This window comes from Rhinoderma darwinii, chromosome 2 (assembly GCF_050947455.1).
Source record: "Rhinoderma darwinii isolate aRhiDar2 chromosome 2, aRhiDar2.hap1, whole genome shotgun sequence".
NCBI classification, from domain to species: domain Eukaryota; kingdom Metazoa; phylum Chordata; class Amphibia; order Anura; family Rhinodermatidae; genus Rhinoderma; species Rhinoderma darwinii.
This window is the reverse complement of record NC_134688.1, coordinates 251,322,915-251,346,644: the sequence shown is the minus strand read 5'-3', so window position 1 is coordinate 251,346,644 and position 23,730 is coordinate 251,322,915. Positions and strand designations below refer to the sequence as shown.

The following is a 23,730-nucleotide window of genomic DNA, read 5'->3' as shown; positions in this document are numbered from 1 at the left end:
TTGGGTATGCTGGGAAGTGTAGTGTCACAACAACTGCAGAGCCGCAGGTTGGTGCCCACCTCTGTGACCCTCTTAGATCTTACAACCGTGAAGGCAATAAACATCCATTGACAGAAAAGGGATAAAGGGGCTGGGGATGATGGAGGTATGAATAGCATTTTCATGTTTTGCCGTTTTGTTTACACACTGTTTCAATTTAATGTGTCATTTTTTAAGTCTAAACATTGGCTTTAGTTGTTATTTTTAATGCAATCAGTATCAGGTAAGTATTAGGCTTTATTCAGACGACCGGTTGTCAAATCGGCCTTGAAAAAATAGACTTGAGTCTATTGAGGGATCCGGGAAAATGAGCAAAAATAGGACATGTCCTATTCTTTCCCGGGCCGTTCTCACGATCCTTTGAAAGAACGGCCGTGTGAATAGCCCCATACACGTTAATAAAACTACCGTCACACGGCCGACAATCCCTGTCGACTGAACAGGGCCTTAGGCTTCGTTCACACCTGCGTCGGTGTGTTCCGTAGCTCTGCTCCATCAGAGGAGCAGAACAAGGGAATAACGGAAGCAACGATTCCGTTGCACAACGGACACCGCCAGCGGCCGACGGGACACCTTGACTTTAATGGGTTCCCTCGGCTTTCCATCAGGGTGTCCCTGATTTTACCAGAGACAATAGCGTAGCATGCTGGTAATCTCGGCCAGATCTGTGAAGGAGGTCACTAACGGAGCCTCCAACACAGATGTGAACGAGGCCTTAATAGAGTTTTTCATTTGAGTGATTTATTGTAGTGTGAAGTTTATTTCAGGGCATGTTGGGCAGAGCACACTAGGCACAAATTTAAAATCACAAGCACTTATGGTACTTTCCCTTTAAGCCATTGCAGTGTTCTGAGAAAAACAAATTAGACATGAATAGCTTATTACTTGTAATATAATTGTATTATACATTTTAAATTTAGTGTAGAAAATAGTTTATTGAGAAGTGTGATGTGTCATAGATCCATGGCAGAAGATCATATTGGTAGAGTTTAAGAGCATAGACCAACACCAATTTCCAGAATAAAGGCACACAAGTTAGATACATTGCTACTGGAAATCTCGAACACAACATTCTAAGTCAGGGGTGCACGACCTGCGGAAGAGGGGGTCACACGTGGTTCACAATGCTGTTCTGTGCCGCTCCCAACCATTGGGATACAGATAGGCTTGCTTTCTTCCGGCAGCTCCGTTCTTTTTTTCCTGCAATGGTCATAGATATTAGTGCAGGTATTGGAAGATACTTTTTGTGGCTGCTCACATGAATCTTCCATGTCAGAGAGAAGAGAAGCAATGTGCAGCACTGGAGCAGAGACAGGTAACTGCTAATGATTCACTGTATAGATGGCACTAATGATGGACACTGTGTGGCTGGTACGGTTATGGGGGGCATTGTGTAGCTGACACTGAAATGTAGGACATGGTGTAGCTGGAATACATGGCCAACTCAACTCCTCTTCTCTTGAGTGCCAAACGGGGGAGCAAAAGACTCCCATTCTCCTGATAGTTGAGAGTCCCAGAAGAGGAACCCCACTTATCAGACATTTAGCACTTATACCGTCACTATTCCATAAATGTTGAAGATGGGAATACTCCATTGGGTCTTATTGGATTCCACCAATGTAAAATTCTGATGTGACCTGTTAGAAGATCACTTATAGGTGGGGTTTAAATTACGTAGTTACATGACTTCTGATCAAAGGGTTTTGCATGCATGTAACCCTACTGACCATCCTGCATATGAAATATAGTCTATGGCACTTTGTGCTTTAAGAGAGAACATAGCATGGCAACATGTACAACGGTTACTAGATTTGTGGATATGGAGCACATTGTTCTTTAGGCTGCAACTTATATTACATGTAACATGTATAGAATATTGCAGTCAGAAAACAGGTTTTTCTTTAAAAGTTTCACAAGATGAACATTATGTGAAAAGCTCAAATTACACTGGTTGACAATAATGACTCCTATTTTAGTGTCCCAAAAATGAATCCGCTTACACTAGAGACAGTCACACATAAAATTGTGAGGTATAAGTGTGTATTATGTACTGAACATGGGAGACACTAATTTCTGAACTCTGATCTATTTATATATCACCTCACTGTCGATGGAAACAACATTGGCCTGATAAACAATCAGAAAGACAACATTCCATGGAGAATATTTATGTAAAGAGAAATTGCATCCAAAATCCACATGTCATATAGGATTATAAGAAAATCACATTGTTAATTAGCCTGCACAACATAGGGCCTGTTCACATCAGCGTTGCACTTCCGTTGAGAGGTTCCGTCTGAGGTTTCCGTCGGGGGAACTACTCAACGGAAAGGCAAACGGAAACCTTAGCTTATGGTTTCCGTTTGTCACCGTTGTGACAGGGTTCTGTTTTCGACGGAATCAATAGCGCAGTCGAACAACGCCGTGTGAACAAGGCCATAAAGTAAGGACACACAGGGCAGATATGCTGTGTAAAAGTACACAACGTACCCGTCCTGGAAGCTACAGGGAATTCGGGCCGAGGAAACGCACTAAATCGTGGTGCCGTTTTTCAGACAGGATCTCCACTTTGGAAACAGTACTACAAAAAAAAAAAAGGTTAATAGCAATCACATAGGATGAAACGTGATCCCAGGAGGTCGGGCTTCACTCAGAACAGAGGAACGCGCCGCTATGACAACGCCCGTGTGTAAGAGAATCTTTTCAATTAATTTTTTCAGCAGAATTGCAGCTTTTCCATAACTCCCAACCATCCCAGATTCAGTGGGACAGATTCCGGGCGGTGTCCCGCTGTCCCAGGCTGCCCGTGGTATGTCCCAGCTTCAACTGTATCTGCCTCCTCAGGAGGCAGATACAGTTCAATCCAATGCTGAAGCAAGGACCCGTCAGTTTCCTTCTTCAGCATTCAACTATGGAGTCCCGGGTCAGAGCAGCGCAAGCTCTCTGGCCAGGGTCTCCTGTCCTGGAAAAGCCCTTGATTTCACTGTCCATATATGGACAGTGACTTCAGTGGCTCCTCCAGGAGCGGAATCCCTGGCCATAGCGTTACCCAACGTTCTGGCCGGGGATTACACTCCTGGAGCAGCTTTTGGCGTCCCAGGCCACAGCATCGACAACACTTTGGCTGGGGATTCCTCTCCTGAAGAAGCCCTTGGCATCACTATCCATATATGGACAGTGACGTCAGGGGTGCTCCTGGAGCAGAATCCCTAGCCAGAGTGTCGCCGATGTTCAGGCTGGGGATTCCGCTTGTAGAGGGAGCGCTATCTACAGGGGGGGGGGTTAGCACTATCTACAGAGGGGTGGCGCAATCTTCAAGGGGGTGTGGCACTATCTACAGGCACACTGTGGCATTATGAGAGCACTATATACATGTGCACTGTAACACTATGTGGGCACTGGCACTTTAGATGTGGGCACTATGGCACTATGAGGGCACTGTGGCACTATCTACAGTGGGCACTGTGGCACTATCTACATGGGGCATTGTGGCACTATGGGGCATTATACTGTATGGGGGCATTATACTGTATGGGGGAATTTGTGTGGGCATTATACTGTATGGAGGCATCTGTGTGGGCATTATACTGTATGAAGGCATCTGTGTAGGAATTATACTTTATGGGGACATATGTTGGCTTTATACTGTATGGGTGCATCTATGGGGGCATTATACTGTATGGGCTCAGCTATGGGGGTATTATACTGTGTGGGAGGCACTAAGGGGTATTATACTGTGTGGGTGCAGCAATAGTGGCATTATACTGTGTGGGGGTTCTATGGGGCATTATACTGTGGGGAGGCACTATGGAAGCATGATACTGTGTGGGCTGAACTGGGTGTGTAGGGCCGGGGTTAGAGGTGTGTTTTAAAAGTAAAAAAAATTGCTGCAACACTCTGCATCGGTTGTCCCTCTTTGCGATACTTGAAAGTTGAGAGGTATGGATTTTCCGCTGCAAAAATCCCAACATTTGCCTATTTGTTGTGGATTTTACCTACTAATTGAATTAAATGGGGAAAACCTGCAACAGAAGAGCAGCGAATCCGCAGCATAAGGGTATGTTCACATGGCCTATTTTCGGCCGTTTTTAGGGCCGTAAACGCCCAAAAAATGGGTGAAAAATCGGAAGCAGAACGCCTCCAAACATCTGCCCATTGATTTCAATGGGAAAACGGCGTTCTGTTCCGAAGGAGCGTTTTTCGCTGCTTTTTTTACGCTTTTTTTAGTGCAGGACAGTATTGAAAAAAGCTCCAAAAACGGCCGTAAAAACACTGCGAAAATCGCGAGTGGCACAAAAAACTTCTGAAAATCTGGAGCTGTTTTCTCTTTGAAACAGCTCCGTATTTTCAGACGTTTTTGCTCACTGCGTGTGAACATACCCTAAGTTGACATGCTGCGGATTTAAAAACCCGCAACTCTATTTATGAACGGATTCTCGCCAGATGTTATACGATGCGTATTTTCCGCAATGAAATCCGTTACGGAAACTCCACAGTTTTTACGCTGTGTGTGTCCTTACCCTAAAGGCCCTTTTACACCGACTAACACTCATCGTTGATTGGCGCTTGCTTGCTCCTGTCAGACAGAGATATGGATGGGGACGAGCGGTCGTTCTCGCGGGAGAAAACCGCCCCCGCCTCCCATTGAAATCAATGGGAGGCATTTTAGGGCCGTTTTTGATGAGTATTGCGGCGCGGTTTCCGCGTCAAAAAACTCCATGTGAACATAGCCTAAAAGCATTTTTTGTGGGAGTCTTTTGCAAAGTGTTTTAACCTGCGTTTTTTTACGTGGCGTTTTTTCACGTTGCAAATCATATGGCTCAAAAATCATGTTATACAAAGATTCCTCAACACAGGATTTATTGTGAAAAAAAACACCACACAAATGACATAAAAAAATACACAACACACATTGACACATGCAATTTTTTTGAAGAAGAATACAAATTGATGGAGGCCTGGTAGAAAAACGCCACTAAATTATGCAAAAAAAAAAGCTAAACCAACCCTTGCTACAATTCTGCCAATAAGCCAAAAAAAACGCAAAGTAAAAGAAAAAAAACTCCACCTAAAAAAACACTATTTATTGCGTGTTTTATATTTCAGCATTGACTTCCAGCTAACATCTAGCCGCAGCATTTTTTTCTGCAAAAACATGGCAAAAAAACCGCCAGAATACTAACTGGAAAGTTTTACACATTTTGTCAGACATAATAATCTATGCTGTATATAATATTCGCACTCCGATAATAAACGTCCTTTATAATTATACAAATAAACAGCTTTCTAGTAGGTGCCCTGCCCCCAACACATCCAATTATTACAGCATATTTGATGGTAGATAAAAGCTGTAATTTCACTACTCTAGAAATCAATAACACATCCTCAGTATCACCCTCCTGGGACGCTCCGTTTTATTCTATGATGGAATTGTGCAATCTCAGTGCTGACTCACACATTCAGCATGTCTAACCCCTGGTACTCCGCAAACACCACTGATATCTACCAGTCAAACATTGCTGGGAAAACTCAGGGATTAAAAGCTTAAATCAAGGACATAAAACCGAAATCTCTAAGGCCTCATGCACACGACCGTGGTGTTTTTCTGGTCCGCAAATTCCAGGACCGTGTTCCGTGGAATGTCATCCGCAGTTCATCCGTATGTCATCCGCAGTTCATCCGTATGTAATCCGCAAAAATGCGGATGAAAAAAAAAAAAAAAAAAAAGGACTTTTAAACAGGATGCCAAAAGCTTGGTCAAACCCCCTTTAGAAGGTCACATGATCCGCAAATCCGCAAACTGCGGATGACACACGGCGGTGTATCCGCAATTTCCACGGGCCTATTGACTTCTATTGGCATGTCCGCACCGCATTTGCGGCCCATAATAGGACATGTCCGGAATTTCTGCGGCACGGATGTGCGGACATGCGGAGACCCGTGAAAACACGGATAGTGTGTATGGGCCCATAGAAATGAATGGGTCCGCAATTCTCCCGTGGATTTGCGGGGGAATTGCGGACGCAAAAACACGGTCGTGTGCATGAGGCCTAAGAATAAACCAATGATTTTATGGCGTCATTTGATGAATATCACAAGATCCCTCATCTAATAACCTACATTATATACAACACAAATCCCTATTGACTAATAAACTATACTGCAAAGTGATGTAATATATGCTGGGCCCAAACAATACCTTGAATATTGAACCTATTTCTTTAGCTTAGCATTTTATCCCCAGCTGGATGACAGCCATTCCATTCTGTTGATGTCTTCTGATTTTTATCTTCTTGCTAGAGTTCACTGAAGTGAATATAAGTAATGCTTGGAATGAAGCCCGCACTATACTTATTACATTTGTCAACCAGCATCCGGTAGCATTACCGTTGAAAATCTGGGAGTGTTTTGCTGCCCATACAGACTAAATTAATGTTGACTGATCCTGATGGCAGGATTGAGCTGTCAATCTAATGTGTATGTAATGTTCTGGTTCCTGCGAGAAGTACCCAGAGAAAGAACCGGTCCAGACGGTACAGTTCACCTACAGGTTCCCTCTTCCCATGACTGCTGTTTGGGTTGACGTACTAAGCTAGCCCAAGGACTTTGGTGTCCTAAGCTAGTCCGGTGTTTGGTTCCCTGAATAATGTCTTGCAGAAACCAGAATACAAGGGAATAGTTTGGAGGTACGGTTGCTAGATGCAGTGACAACTGAAAGTCTTAGGAAAACGTACCGGTAAGGATAGGTCGATAAATTGGGGGTGCTGGTGTAAAACAGATGTAGTCCGAGGTCGGTAATGGAGGTCAGGCAGATCCGGAACGGAGTGGCGTGGGGTAATCAGATCAAAGCCAGACAGCCTAAAACAGGTCACAGGCAACAGCACACAGCGCCAAAATAGGGAATAAACCACTACTGAAGTGTATTCACACATTGTGGTTGAGGTGTGGCTAAAACTGCATCCAAAAACTGCATGCGTTTTTACCATGAAAAACACATCAAGTCGTAATAAAAACTCATGTGGTTTTTGGATGCGGTTCTAAACACACCTCAACCGCAATGTGTAAATACAACCTACCTAGGACAGAGACCAGTTAAAAGCTTCTTTAGTGCGCCTTAGTGTTTGATTGGCCGGATGTCCGTATGCATGTGTAAACTGACATGCCTACCCACCCCGCCACGAGATTCAGTGCGGCAGCCAGGAGGAGGAGGACTTGTCGCTAAAGCCAGAACAGGTGAGTTTATAACAGTGTATGGAGACCTCTCGACTGTCCCAATGTTAGATGTTGGGGTAATTAAGGATCAGGTTTGTTCGATTTTAGATCAGAACCTTTAGGCCGGGTTCTCAAGAGACAAATACGCTGCGTAAAAACCATGCTTCGTATGTGATTTGGAACTCGCAGTACATTCAGTCCGAAAACCGCATTTCATTGTGGTGTGTTTTTTTCTGACCGAATTACCGCTGCGGAAAGTTAAAAAAAAATTCATACTCATGTAGGCTGTTGCTATGGCGATGCATCCCTCCATTGCAGTCCAGTCCGGCCTCCCTGGATGACGCTGCAGCCCATCACAATCCCGTTCACATGGGAGGTAATGTCATCCCAGGAGGCCAGCTTCTGATGTCATCAAGGCCGACTTCCTGGGATGACGTATCATCCCATGTGACCACCGCTGCAGCCTGTGATTGGCTGCAGCGGTCACATGGGATGCAATGTCATCCCAGAAGGCCGGACTGCAGGAAGGAGTGCGTTCTGGGTAAGTAACACTGCAAAAGTCGTTACACTTGGCTTTCTGTTGTGGGTTTTGCATCCCCATTGTATTCAATGGGGAAAACCCACAATGGAAAGTCAATGAAAACGCAACATAAATAGACATGCTGCGGAATTTAGTTCTGCACCATAGGTCAATTTATTAAAGTTTACTCTGCGTTTTTTTCCACAGCGTAGGCAAAAGATTTTCTAAATCGCATCTACTTTGATGCTACTGTAAATGCTGGAGAATTTCCGCACAGAATTCCGTTGCGGAAATCCCGCAGTGTTTACGCTACGTGGGAAACTTAGTTATGCCAGGATATAAACTGCTGAAATGAACATGTATCCTCAGCTGAGCCAACTGTGCATGTTTATGGGGAAATCATGGGATTTTTACAGCAGCAGTCTGCCAACCAAACCAGTGTTCGTCCCATGGCTGTCCTTATTCATTCTCTCTCTCTACCCTTTATCTATATTGATGCAAAAGCTCATCAGTAAAACATACACATTTGTTAATCCTTTAGGGTATGTTCCCATGGGCCGGATACGCTCTGGATTTTCTGCAACGGATTAAACTGATTAATTAGATTAATTAATTTTCTTATTTGTGAGAAAATTCAGCTGCGGTGCGACTTTATAATCCGCAGAATCTCAGTTTATGCTGCGGATTCTGAGCAGAGATACTGCGTTTTCTCCCCATAAACTGGTATAAGGAGCATAAAATCTGTTTTCAAAATCATAAACTATGTTTTGTTGCAGTTTTTACAGTGATTCCGCTGTAACGGTGCAGTTAAAACTGCAGCTACATTGCGTTTCGCAGCTATATGCGCGGTAAAAAATGCACTATTTGCTGCAGATTTCTATGACTGATTTACCTGAGGATTTTGGATATTACTCTGGGGATTTTCCTTTGCGAAAAATCTGCAGTGTATCCGACCTGTGGGAACATATCTAAGTCTACATATTACATAGGACATATCAGGGTTGAAATACTTTAATGCAAATATACAAGAAATTGAACTAGCATATAAAAATGTTACAAACGTACCAATTTTATGGGAAATCTTGTAACATTCTTTACTAACTATCTGGGTGACAACTAATATGGCCAACACTTTTCATGAATGCTAAATCTACCTGGTAGAGCTACTGTATAATAGTGTTGCAATATAACTAGCCAACTAAAGCTGGTTAACAAAGCTGTACTGGTGACAGCTGACACTTGTTATACTCAGAAGTGAAACCAGGACAGGTTTTTTTTCTATAGGAAAGCTTGAGAATGCCATGGGCTACCACTACAAATATTTTTTCATACATGTTAACACACTGGTCAACACAGTGAAATCCAAAGAAATATTTGGTTGAGTGAGTAAATCAGAGACAGATATTACTCTGTTTACTCTGTTTTTAGGGCTCCATTGTATTGTGTTAGGATTAAAGCAAGACAAATATTTAGGAAGGGCAATCCTCTAAAGAGGACCTGTCGGCTATCTTGACATGTCTGTTTTGAAATAACAATTCTGAAGCATGTTTTCTTATAAGTCTGCAGTGTGCCATTCCTCTGTTATACCTCCTGGAAATGTATGAATAAGGCTATGTTCACATCACACTATTGATCCAACGTATGCCAGAAAAGTGCCCTTTTGTTATACGTTCAGGAGGTATTTTTTTTACTATGCTTTTAATACAGAAGCATCCTGCAAAGTACTGTATACCGCGCAATATAAGTTTCTTTAACATGGAAGCCTAGGGGTGATGTATGCAACTATATGGTATACAGTTGCATACATTGGGGGTTTATGTTGGACTGTGCCAGAGTGTGTAGCGAGCCATCCCCTGTGACAAGGCAAATGGTAGCACCCAGTTATAAATTTATTCATACATCTCCAGTAGGAATAACAGAGAAACAGCACAACACAAGAGTTCTAGGAAAAACTCCAAAATTAATTTACTAAAACACAGTTGGCGATGTGCTGTAGATTTACAGTGCTAGTACTATGTAGTTAGCGCAAAGCAGGGGAGTATTTAGGGGAGTTATGATGGGGGTATTCGTTCCCACAAGACCACTGCACTACCACAGATTTATTTAATCGGCCACTATCTATTGAATTTATTAGATAGATAGCGGACAATTCCAATTATACTTCCTTCCTCATTCACAGGCTCCTCTTTAGCTCTGGGAGACGATGCTCTGGGTCCTGCCCTGTCCAGCCTAGGGATGTGGTGTGCGATGGTGCACACAATGTCCTAATCCTAGACAGTGTCAGACATAGAGATCTTATGCTTTGCCATTAAGAAATCCCATATAGTCAATCAATGTGATACCAAAAAGGACCAAGTATTGATGGACATCCTGTCCCATGAAACAGTCCAAGGGGCTTTTAATACGTCCACAGGAGAAAGAACATGCTCAATCTCCACCCATAGTTTTGTAGTTTTTTTTTTAGCCCTATTATGAGATCAATCCAACAGACGAGACAGAACTGCAGCCTCGTGATATAATTTGAGGTTAGGAAGACTTACCCACCTTACCTTTTGAATTTGTCAGTACCGCCTTTCCAAGTCTAGGTCTTGGTGTTCCATATGAATCTGATGACAGCGCTCTTAAAAATGTTGAAAAAAAAATAGTCTGAAAAAGATATAAAAATTTTGGTAATACAGTTAGGTCCAGAATTATTTGGACAGTGGCACAATCTTCATGATTTGGGCTCCGCATGCCACCACATTGGATTTAAAGTGAAACAACTGAGATGCAATTGAAGTGTAGACTTTTAGGTTTCATTCAAAGGGTTGAACAAAAATATCCTGGGAAACGTTCAGGAATTGCAATCATTTTTCTACACAGCCTCCTCATTTCAGGGGCTCAAAAGTAATTGGACAAATTAACATTACCATAAATAAAATGTTTTTTTTTAATACTTTGTAGAGAATCCTTTGCAGGTAATGACGGCCTGAAGTCTGGAACCCATGGACATCACCAAACGCTGGGTTTCCTCCTTTGTGATGCTTTGCCCGGCCTTTACTGCAGCTGTCTTCAGTTGTTGCTTGTTTTCTGGTCTTTCTGCCTTAAGTTTCGTCTTAAAGAGGCTCTGTCACCAGATTTTGCAACCCCTATCTCCTATTGCAGCAGATCGGCGCTGCAATGTAGATAAGAATAACGTGTTTTTTTTTAAGAAAAACAAGCATTTTTGGCCAAGTTATGACCATTTTTATAATTATGCAAATGAGGCTTTCTAAAGTACAACTGGGCGTGTTTAAAGTAAAAGTACAACTGGGCGTGTATTATGTGCGTACATCTGGGCGTTTTTACTTCTTTTACTAGCTGGGCATTGTGAATGGGAGTGTATGATGCTGACGAATCAGCATCATCCACTTCTCTTCGTTAACACCCAGCTTCTGGCAGTGCACAGACACACAGCGTGTTCTCGAGAGATCACGCTGTGACGTCACTCACTTCCTGCCCCAGGTCCTGCATCGTGTCGGACAAGCGAGGACACATCGGCACCAGAGGCTACAGTTGATTCTGCAGCAGCATCAGCGTTTGCAGGTAAGTAGCTACATCGACTTACCTGCAAACGCCGATGCTGCTGCAGAATCAAATGTAGCCTCTGGTGCCGATGTGTCCTCGCTCGTCCGACACGATGCAGGACCTGGGGCAGGAAGTGAGTGATGTCACAGCGTGATCTCTCGAGAATACGCTGTGTCTGTGCACTGCCAGAAGCTGGGTGTTAACGAAGAGAAGTGGATGATGCTGATTCGTCAGCATCATACACTTCTATTCACAATGCCCAGCTAGTAAAAGAAGTAAAAACGCCCAGATGTACGCACATAATACACGCCCAGTTTGACTTTTATTTTAAACACACCCAGTTGTACTTTAGAAAGCCTAATTTGCATAAATATAAAAATGGTCATAACTTGGCCAAAAATGCTCGTTTAAAAAAAAACCAAAACGTTACTCTTATCTACATTGCAGCGCCGATCTGCTGCAATAGGAGATAGGGGTTGCAAAATCTGGTGACAGAGCCTCTTTAAGCAAGTGAAATGCAGCTCGATCGGGTTGAGAACTGGTGATGGACTTGGCCATTGCAGAATATTCCACTTCTTTGCCTTAAAAAAAACTCCTGGGTTGCTTTCGCAGTACGTTTTGGGTTATTGTCCATCTGTACTCTGAAGCGACGTCCAATCAACCTTGCTGCATTTGGCTGAATCTGAGCAGAAAGTATATCCCTGAACACTTCAGAATTCATCCGGCTGCTTTTGTCTTCAGTCACATCATCAATAAACACTAGTGACTCAGTGCCTTTGGCAGCCATGCATGCCCATGCCATCACTCTGCCTCCACTATGTTTTACAGAGGATGTGGTGTGCTTTGGATCATGAGCAATTCCAAGCCTTCTCCATACTTTCTTCCTCCCATCATTCTGATGCAGGTTGATCTTAGTTTCATCTGTCCAAAGAATGCTGTTCCAGAACTGGGCCGGCTTCTTTACATTTTGTTTGGCAAAGTCTAATCTGGCCTTTCTATTTTTTATGCTGATTAATGGTTTGCACCTTGTGGTGAACCCTCTGTAGTTGCTCTCATGAAGTCTTCTCTTTATGTTAGACTTAGATACTGATACACCTACTTCCAGGAGAGTGTTCTTCACTTGGGTAGATGTTGTGAAGTGTTTTTTCTTTACCATGGAAAGGATTCTGCGATCATCCACCACTGTTGTCTTCCGTGGATGTCCAGGCCTTTTGGAGTTCACAGGATCACCAGTGTGTTCTTTTTTTCAAGAATGTACCAAACTGTTGATTTGGCCACCCCTAACATTTGTGCTATCTCTCTGATGGAACTCTTCATATTTTTCAGCCTAACGCTGGTCTGTTTTACTTGCATTGACAGCTCCTTTGACCTCATGTTGTGGGTTCACAGCAACAGCTTCCAAATGCAAATGCCACACCTGGAATCAACTCCAGTCCTTTTACCTGCTTAATCGATGATGGATTAACGAGGCAATAGCCCATGCAGCCCATTAAATAGCTTTTGAGATGATTGTCCAATTACCTTTGGTCCCTTGAAAAAGAGGCAGCTACATCATAAAGAGCTGTAATTCCTAAACCCTTCCTCAAATTAGGATGTGAATACCCTCAAATTAAAGCTGGGAGGCTGCACTTTAAGCCCATATTGATTATATAACTGTATATTCAATATGTTTTGGTAAACAGCTAAAATGCCAAAACATGTGTCACTGCCCAAATAATTCTGGACCTAAATGTATATCTATTTTTATTACATTCATGCGTCCAACCAAGAGAGAGGCTTGCTTTTAAATCTGTAGAACCTCCATTGGCCTCCTCTGCAATGGGAGATAATTTAGGGGTAAAAGTAGATGTAACTGCGCAGGGATCTGGACACCAAGTGTAAAGGATCTGCCAGGCACAACTTCTGTGTATACGCCCATAGGTAATCAGTCTGCACCTGAGTCTATGTCTCTGAGACTGACTCCATCTTCCACCACTCAGGATGGCAGGCTTAGGAGTGGGAGAGCCTATTGCAGCCTGGCCAGACGGAGCTAGCTCCCGCCCTCTGTCTATTTATACCTGCCTTTCCTGTTCCTCCTTTGCTTGTGATTCTTCTCGTGTGGTTTCCTGGCCCAGCTACAGCTTCTACTATTTGATCCTGCTCCATACTGACCCTGGCTTACTGACTACTCTCCTGCTCTGCGTTTTGTACCTCGTGCACTTCTGGTTTGACTCGGCTCGTTCACCACTCTTGTTGCTCACGGTGTTGCCGTGGGCAACTGCCCCATTTCCCTTTGCTTTGTGTTCCCTTGTCTGTTTGTCTCGTGCACTTACTGAGCGTAGGGACCGCCGCCCAGTTGTACCCCGTCGCCTAGGGCGGGTCATTGCAAGTACTCAGGGACAGAGTGGCGGGTAGATTAGGGCTCACTTGTCCGTTTCCCTACCCCCATCATTACACCAAGATAGGTAATACTTTGAACCTGCCATTTTAACGTAAAATTACTCTGTAGAGTGTGAACCTGGATTCTGGCAGAGAAATATTTAACGCTTCAGCTTTTGACAGGCTGACCTTAAAGTTGCTGAGCCGGTGAAACTCATGTAGCATAGAGGGCATAAAAATATGAGGAGAGGATTTTAAACAGTAAAAGATCATCAGCATAGAGGGCCAGGTTGTGATGGCCCTGCCCAACCTAAATGCCTAAAATATCAGGATTCCTTCGAAGTGCCACGGCCAAATTTCCCATTGTGAAAATATATATGAAGGGAGAAAGGGGCCAGTCCTGACATGAATCATTACTTATAGCAAATGGATATGAAAGAATTGCATTTTATCTAACCAGGGCCGTCTGAGAGGTATAGAGAGCTGTCACCTAGTTTATAAATAGGCCTAGACCAATCTGCTTTAGCAAAGCTAGCAGGAACCTCGAATGCACTCATTTGAAGGCCTTTTCGGCATCGACTGACTAGAGGCATAGTGGCACCTTACTTCAATAAGCGTGCGAGATAAGTGAGAGACGGCGTAGAGTATTGCATTAATATTTTTTATAGCGATTATTAATATTAAATGATGTATGTTTATGTATCTTTGCGGGTATGCCAAGGAAAGCGTGGACAATTCACTGTTTTTGCACAGGGGCCCTAGTTATCTGTTTCCGCCCTTGGTTTTGTTCCATTGGCCAATAATGCAGCTACATGGGACAGAAATTAAAAAGTTGCTGTACAAATTTATGGCTTCTAAAGGACATTCAGGATCAGGCAGTGAAAGTGACCTTTGTGTTCACAGGGTGGAACACCGCTAGCAAACGATTCACTTAACAATTTGTATAATAAGCCAATAATTTCACTATCTTTCTCTATAGATGTCAGATCAGGTGTCGAGGATAGTAGTCTTGTTAAATAATGAGAAATTCTGTTTTCTGTAGGTTGAACAACACTTTGCCATGTATTGTATTGAACCTGTTACAAATGGAACATTTAGTTGTGTATACCTGAGAGGGAATATGAGTTGCTCATTTCATCAACATGATCTCTCCTGAACACACACTATTTTCCAAAACTATTAATAGTTCTGGAATGCTTGTTTTCCCGATAATTGGCCCGTGTAAAAGTGCCTTTACTTGAACCAAGTCGTGAGCCTATTGTGACATTCTGACACGCCTCAATGACATGTCACCAGATTATATAAAGGGAACCTGTCACCAGAACTTCACCTATTGAACTCTACTCACCTATCACTGGCCGCTGCTGTCGAAAGTTCATTGCCGTTATCCTCTCTCCTAAACTCCTCTGACCGTAAATAACGGTCTGCAAACATTTTGCACTTCTATGGTAATAATCAGGTGTCCCTTTGTGCGCACACATCAGAACAGGGCATCGATGCACAAGCGCAGGATTTTGTGTGTGCTGGGGGGAGGCGAGGAGCTGTCAATCAAAAGTAAGGAGGTGGATAAACTTGGAAAGACTTGAGGAATGAAGATGACTCTTTTCAAACGAAGATTTGACTCTTTTCAAACGAAGATTTTACTCTTTTCAAACGAAGATTTGACTCTTTTATGCTCACTAGCATACGGTGTGGGAACACTAAAAACTGAATACTAAAGGTACAGACCCTACTTAGAAGATAATTATAGGTTACATAAAAATGATTTTTCACCCACTTCCTCCAGGTATTGCTGGTTTAATAGGTGAAATGCTGATGACAGGTTCCCTTTAAAGTAAATTTTCCTTTAAAATGCAATTACATTAAACCCTAGGCGCACGAGGACGTAACTGTACGTCCATGCGGCCAGTATCTTAGCGCACAGGGACGTACAGTTACTGAGTGGTTCCCGGTGCACACTGTCGGCGACAGTGTGCACCGGGAACCGGGAGGCCAGCTGTCCCTGACAGCTGACACTCCACTGTATGCCGATCAGCGGCTTATTTCCGCTGATATCGGCAATTAACCCCTTGATTGCGGTGATTGATTGCAATCACCGCATTCAGGGGTTTCTAGCTCATCGGGAGACCTCACGATAAATCGTGAGGTTTGCAGATGGCTAGCATGGCGATCGGAGGCCAAGTAATGGCCTCCGTGTCTGCCATGTACGGAATCAGCCTCCTGATAGACTTCCTGTCAGAGTGACAGGACGTCACTGCCGTTCGCGATTCACACTGTCGATGACACTGTCGGTGACAGTGTCGGCAACAGTGTGCATCGGGAACCGGGAGGTCAGCTGTCCCTGACAGCTGACACTCCACTAGTTGCCGATCAGCGGCTCATCGCCGCTGATTTCGGCAATTAACCCGTTACATGCGGGGCTCGATTGCGATCCCTGCATGTACAGGGTTTGTAGCACATCAGCAGCCCCCATGCAATTGTGGGGGCTGCTGATGCTTGTGATTGCACCCGGGGGCCAGACAACGGCCCCCGGGTCTGCCATGTATGCAAGCCTATGAGGATCAGCCTCTGGCTGGTCCTCGTAGACTAACTGTCAGAGTGACTGTGACGTCACACTGACAGTTGGAATACATTACACTACCTAGGTAGTGTAATATATTCTAGCAACGATCGGAGCTGCAGGTAAAAGAAGAAAGTGTAAAAAGTAAATAAAAAATAAAAAAAAAGTTAATGAAAATGTTTTACAAAAGTGTAAAAATAAAAGATTTTTTTTTCCTATAATAAGTCTCTTATTATAGTAAAAAAATTAAACAGTTAAAAAACAGTACACATATTTGGTATCACTGCGTTCATAACGACCCAGTCTATAACACTATAATGTTGTTTTTACCGCACGGTGAACGCCGCAAAAAAACCAAACTAAAAACAATGCCAGAATCACTATTTTTTGGTCACCACCCCTCCCAAAATATAGAATAAAAAGTGATCAAAAAGTCGCATGTACCCGAAAATAGGACCAATAAAAACTACAACCCGTCCCGCAAAAAACAAGCCCTTACACCGCTTTTTTGACTGAAAAATAAAAAAGTTACGGCTCAGAATATGGTGACAGAAAATAAATTATTTTATAAAGAAGTGATTTTATTGTGCAAACGCTGCAAAACATAAAAATAACTATATACATATGGTATCGCCGTAATCATACAGACCCGCAGAATAAAGTACAATTGTCATTTATAGCGCATTATGAACGCCGTAAGAAATAAAGAATTTAAAAAGTCAAAATCACTGTTTTTGGCCACCAAAGCTCTAAATAAAATGTAATAAAAAGTGATCAAAAATTTGCATCTACCAAAAAATTGTACCAATAAAAACTACAGCTCGTCCTGCCAAAAATAAGCCCTCACACCGCTCAATTCATGGAAAAATAAAAAAGTTATGGCGTTTGGAAGGCGGGGAGTGAAAAACTAAAATGGAAAAGCAAAAAAGGATCAGTCCTGCAAAGGTTAATTACTTTCTATTAAAAAAATTAATTATTACCACATGTGGGGTATTGTCGTACTCGGGAGAGATTGCGTTACAAATTTAGGGCAACTTTTTCTCCTTTATCCCTTGTGAAAATGAAAAAATTCAACATTTTAGTGGACAAAAATGTTTATATTCATTTTCACGGCCTAATTCTACTAAATTCTGCAAAAGACCTGTGTGGTATAAATTATTACTATACCCCTAGAAAAATTCCTTGAGGGGTCTAGTTTCCAAAATGGGGTCACTTTTGGGGTGTTTCCACTATTTTGTTGCAATCGCGACATGGCACTAAAAACCAATCCAGCAAAATCTGTGCTCCAAAATCCATATGGCGCTCCCTCCCTTCTGAGCGCTGCCGTGGGTCCAAACAGCAGTTTATTACCACATATGGGGTATTTCCGTAATCGGAAGAAGATGCTTTACAAATGTTGGGGTGAATTTTCTTCTTTATTACTTGTAAATATTAAAAATGTCTATGTTATTTCAGAAAAAAAGTAGATTTTCATTTTCACAGACTAACTCCAATAAATATAGCAAAATACCTGTGGGGTCAAAGTGCTAACAATACCACTAGATAAATTCCTTGAGGGGTCTAGTTTCCAAAATGGGGTCACTTTTGGGGAGTTTCCACTGTTTTGGCACCACAAGACCTCTTCAAACTCGACATGTTGCATAAAATATAATCTAAAAATAAGCAGGCCCCAAAATCCACTAGGTGCGCCTTTGCTTCTAAGGCCAGTGTTTCAGTCCATTACCGCACTAGGGCCACATGTGGGATATTCCTAAAAACTGCAGGACCTGGGCAATAAATATTGAGTTGTATTTCTCTGGTAAAACCTTCTGTGTTACACAATTTTTTTTATTACAAATGAATTTTGGCAAAAAAAGAAGAAATTTGTAAATTTCCCCTCTACTTTGCTTTATTTCCTGTGAAACGCCTAAGGCTGGGTTCACACGTGGCGGAATTTCACTTGAATTCCGCTGCGGACACTCCGCAGCGTTAGGGGGGATTCACACGAGCGTGTATTCGGTCCGTGCGGGCCGCGTGGTTTTCACGCGGCACGCATGGACCAATACAAGTCTATGGGGCAGTACAGACAGTCCGTGCTTTTTGCGCAGCGTTTGTCTGCTGCGCAAAAAGCGCGACAGGTTCAATAACTCTGCGTATTTCGCGCATCATGCACCCATTGAAGTCAATGGGTGCGTGAAAATCACGCGCACCACACGGAAGCACTTCCGTGGGACGAGCGTGATTCGCGCAACAGCAGTGAAAAGGATGAATGAAAACCGAAAAGCACCACGTGCTTTTCTGTTTCCGAACATCCAAACGGAGTGTCTTTGCGATGAGCGAAGCCGGACAAGCGTACCGAACTTCACCGGGTTCGGCCAAACTCGTTTTGGCCGATCCCGGCAAAAAAATTATCGGTACGCGACGTCAGGAGATAGTCACTGTCGATGGTGCTGAAAGAGTTAAACTGTTTCAGCACCATGGACAGTGACTTGCGATCCCAAAATACATTAACCTGTAAAAAAACCCGAAGTTCTAACTTACCGATTACTCCTGTCTCCTTCCTGCAGTCCGACCTCCCGGGATGACACTTCAGTTCAAGTGACAGCTCCAGCCAATCACAGGCCAAGCACAGGCTGCAGCCAATCACAGGCTGCAGCGGTCACTTGGACTGCTGCGTCATCCAGGGAGGTGGGGCCCGATGTCAAGAGAGGCGCGTCACCAAGGACGCGTCACCAAGGCAACGGCCGGGAAGTTCTCGGTAAGTAGGAACTTTATCTTTTTTTTTTACAGGTTTTTCGCTGTTGTGTTCGGCATTCACTGTCGAGGGTGCTGAAAGATTTAGCTCTTTCAGCACCTTGGACAGTGACGGGCGTTGACAAGCCTCATCTCTATGATGCCGGCTGCGCGAAAATCACGCAGCCGCGCATCAGACACGCATGACACACGCAGCTGTCAAATGGTTTTTGCGCTCGCAAAACGCTGCGTTGTTTGCGCGCGCAAAAACGCAACGTTCGTGTGAATCTGCCCTTAATCCGCAGCGGAGCCGTTTCTCCATTGACTTCCACTTAAATTTAGAAGTGTTCGTTTAGACGATGCGTAAAATTCCGCTGCGGAGCATAGGCTGCGGAGCGGAATTTGGTGTCCGCAGCATGCTCTGTCTGTTGCGGAGCAGTGGCGGACTGGTTGCGGACTCATGGCGGAATTTCTCCATTGACTTCAATGGAGATTCTAAATTCCGCAATGAAGTCCGCAGCTGTCATGCACATGTTATGTGTGCTGCGGATGCGTCTTGCTTTTTTAACATGACATTTCTTCATTCTGGCTGGACCTATGTATTTCTAGGTCTACAGCCAGACGGAGGAAGTCAATGGGGCTCCCGGAATTATGGGAGCGTTGCTAGGAGACGTCAGTAAATAGTCACTGTCCAGGGTGCTGAAAGAGTTAAGCGATCGGCAGTAACTGTTTCTGCACCCTGGATAGTGACTACCGATCCCAATATACAGCAACCTGTAAAAAAATAGAAGTTCATACTTACCGAGAACTCCCTGCTTCTGTCTCCAGTCCAGCTTCCCAGGATGACGTTTCAGTCTAAGTGACGGCTGCAGCCAATCACAGGCTGCAGCGGTCACATGGACTGCCGCGTCATCCAGGGAGGTAGGGCTGGATGCCGAAAGAGGGACGCGTCACCAAGACAACGGCCGGTAAGTATGAAATTCGTTTACTTTCACTAGGGAAAGTGCTGTCCCTTCTCTCTATCCTGCACTGATAGGGAGAAGGGAAGCACTCTTCCCGCAGTCTGCAGCAGCTAGTCCGCATCAATTTACGGCACATTTTGGGCAGATCCGCAGCCGTAATCCGCAACCCGGATTAGGTGCGCCATTGATGCGGACAGTTGCGGAGGAAATCCGCCACGTGGGGGCATGCCCTAAAGGGTTAAAATACTTTCAGAATGCTGTTTTGAATACTTTGAGGGGTTCAGTTTTTAAAATGGGGTAATTTATTGGGGTATTCTAATATATAAGGCCCTCAAAACCACTTCAGAACTGAACTGGCCCCTGTAAAAATCGCCTTTTGAAATTTTCTTGAAAATGCGAGAAATTGCCTTGTAACGTCCTAGAAAAATTAAATCACGTTCAAAAAACGATGCAAACATAAAGTAGACATATAGGAAATGTATATAGTAACTATTTTGTGTGGTATAACTGCCTGTCTTACAAGCAGATACATTTAAATTTAGAAAAATGCACATTTTTGCAAATTTTCTCTAAATTTTGGTGTTTTTGACAAATAAATATTGAATTTAACGACAACATTTTTTCAGTATCATAAAGTACAACATGTCACGAGAAAACAATCTCAGAATCGCTTGGATAGGTAAAAGCATTCCGGAGTTATTACCACATAAATTGACACATGTCACATTTGCAAAAATCGGCTGTGTCCACAAGGCTAAAAGAGGCTTAGGCACTAAGGGGTTAATGTATTATTATTATTATTATTATAGTAATAGTGTTATAGTAGATCAAATAACTATTTGATTAACAATAATTTTGTATTGTATCAAATTTGTATTGTATCAAATTTGAAAGTAATGCGGCCCGTCAACTTCCCATTTTTTTCTATATGTGGCCCACTTACCCGGCCGAGTTTGACACCCCTGCCCTAAGGGTATGTTCACACACAAACTCAAAAACGTCTGAAAATAAATTTCAGAGAAAACAGCCTCTGATTTTCAGGCGTTTTTGAAGCTGAAAATGAAGCTTCTTTTAATTTGGAGCTTCTTTTTAGGGTATGTTCACACGCCCTATTTACGGACGTAATTCAGGCGTTTTACGCCTCGAATTACGGCCGAAAAAACGGCTACAAACCTTTTTGTTTATGCGCTGCTGTCAAAAGACGGCGTGTAAAAAGACGCCCGCCTCAAAGAAGTGCATGTCACTTCTTGGGACGTAATTGGAGACGTTTTTCATTGACTCCAATGAAAACCAGCTCCAATTACGTCCGTAAAAGACGCCGCGAAAAGCGCGTGCACTTGTCAAAACGTCTGAAATTCAAGAGCGGTTTTCTCCTGAAAACAGCTCCGTAATTTCAGATGTATTTTGCGCTGTCGTGTGAACATACCCTAGGCTTCTTTTGAGGCATTTTTTGAGGCGTTTTTCATAGTGTTCAATGGAAAATCAGCTCCAAAAAACGCCTCAAGAAGTGACATGCTACTTCTTTTTACGGAGCGTCTTTTTACACTCTATTTTTTAAAACAGAGGCGTAAAAAGATGCTCCGTATGAACTAAATACTGTTTTTCCCATTGATTTCAATGGGCAGATGTTTGTAGGCATTCAGCTTCCGTTTTTTCAGGTGTTTTTCGAGGCGTAAACGCCCCGAAATACGCCTGAAACCACTGCATGTGAACATACCCTAAGGATATGTTCACACACAAACTCAAAAACGTCTGAAAATATGGAGCTGTTTTCAAGGGAAAACAGCTCCTGATTTCAGATGTTTTTTAAGCCACTCACGATTTTCGCTGCGTTTTTTACGGACGTTTTTGGAGCTGTTTTCAATGGAGTCTATGAAAAACAGCTCCAAAAACGTCCCAAGAAGTGACAGGCACTTCTTTTTCACGGCCGTTTTTTGCAAGCAGAAAATCTGCCTCAAAATTCAGTTTTTGCGGCGTTTTTCGCCCGCGGCCATTGAACGCCGCGAAATACGCTTTCTCTGCCTCCCATTGATGTCAATGGGAAGTCAGAGACATAAACACCCGAAGATAGGGTATGTCCCTTCTTTTTCCCACGAGTCGTTTTTTCCGCTCGTGGGAAAAAACACCTCCACCTCCCATTGAAATCAATGGGCGGCTTTTTGTCGTGTTTTCCGACATGGTTTCCGCATCAAAAAACGTGTAAAAAAACTCAGTGTGAACTGACCCTAACCTGGCTATGTGCAGCTTCATGTGTGTGTATCTTTGCGTAACCTGGCCGTGTGACTATCAGTGGATATTTCAGTGACTTGTCTGTGGTTATGTATCAGTGTATATGTGTATTACCTGGTCAAGTGAAGATGTGTGTGTATATTAGTATAAATGTCAAACCTGACACTTTCACTATATATAAGTATATATGAAGGTATGTATATGTAGACACCTGGCTATCATACCTATTGCCCCCTCTCTACTGAGAAGGCTTTTCCCAAGATTTTGGAGTGTGTCTGTATGAATTTGTGCCTTTTCAGACAAAAAAGCGTGTGTGAGCTCAGGCACTGGTGTTGGATGAGAATTCATGGCTCGCAATCGTCGTTCCAATTAAACCCAAAGGTGTTTGATGGGGTGGAGGTCAGGGATCTGGGCAGGACACTTGAGTTCCTCCACACCAAACTTTTTTTAGTGTGTCAAATCATGTCTTTATGGACCTCACTTTGTGCAAAGGGTCACAGTCATTCTGGAACAGAAAGGGGTCTTCCCCACAAAGTTGGGATCACACAATCGTCTAAAATGTTTGTCTTTGTATGCTGTAGCATTGACATTAAGGGTATGTGCACACGAGAACTGCCTCTTACGTCTGAAAAGACAGACTGTTTTCAGGAGAAAACAGCTGCCTAGTTTCAGACGTAAAAGCTGCTCCTCGCATTTTGCGAGGCGTCTTTGACGCCCGTAATCTTGAGCTGCTCTTCATTGACTTCAATCAAGAACGGCTCAAATTACGTTGCAAAGAAGTGTCCTGCACTTCTTTGCCGAGGCAGTCAATTTACGCGTCGTCGTTTGACAGCTGTCAAACGATGACGCGTAAATGACAGGTCGTCGGCACAGTACGTCGGCAAACCCATTCAAATGAATGGGCAGATGTTTGCCGACGTATTGGAGCCGTATTTTCAGATGTAAAACGAGGCATAATACGCCTCGTTTACGTCTGAAAATAGGTCGTGTGAACCCAGCCTAACAACCTAACCCCTGAAAAACAGCCCCAACCATTATATCTCATCAACCAAATTTTACATGACCTGCCTAGGTAGAGTCGTGTGTTAACCTTAAACCATACTATCCCCCACCCCCATTTAGTAACGACACATGACACCGAGGTTGGATGTGAAATGGCCACAGCAGCCGTTTATTAATTTCACAGTTTTATAAAAACAATTTAAATCCGAAACATTCGGATAACTAGTTAGGAATCCACCAGAGAATTCCTCCTAATAATTCACATGACCCAACATGGGTCAGAATCATAAATAACAATTAAACGTTAACATTAACCCGAGCAGAGGAAGTCCTTGAAGCCCCTTCAGATGTTCCTTTCAAGAACACACCGAATTAGCCATCTGCAAACCACTAATTACCTCCAGCCGTAAACCAGCTCGGAAGCACCGTTCACCTCTGCAGATGGCTCCAACCACTAGAAGTCCACTTCAAGGGGATAACACCCGTTGAAGCCCTCAAGTGATATACCGACCACTAGAAGTCCACTTCAAAGGGATAACACCCGATGAAGCCTTCAAGTGACATACCTTCTACCAGAAGACCACTTCAAA

At 43.3% G+C, this 23,730-nt stretch overlaps 1 long non-coding RNA gene across 2 annotated transcripts; it reads right to left on the bottom strand.

The window, feature by feature from the left end:
- Positions 1 to 947: 947 nt before the first annotated feature.
- Positions 948 to 15,157, bottom strand: LOC142741079 (uncharacterized). 2 transcript variants are annotated; one of them, XR_012880995.1, is made up of 3 exons: positions 15,024 to 15,157; positions 10,321 to 10,391; positions 948 to 1,239 (listed from the first exon to the last, which is right to left on the bottom strand). It is a non-coding gene; the product is annotated as an uncharacterized LOC142741079 (long non-coding RNA). The 2 variants fall into 2 exon arrangements; XR_012880994.1 differs by lacking the exons at positions 10,321 to 10,391; positions 15,024 to 15,157 and adding an exon at positions 7,528 to 7,647.
- Between the last annotated feature and the right edge of the window lie 8,573 nt (positions 15,158 to 23,730).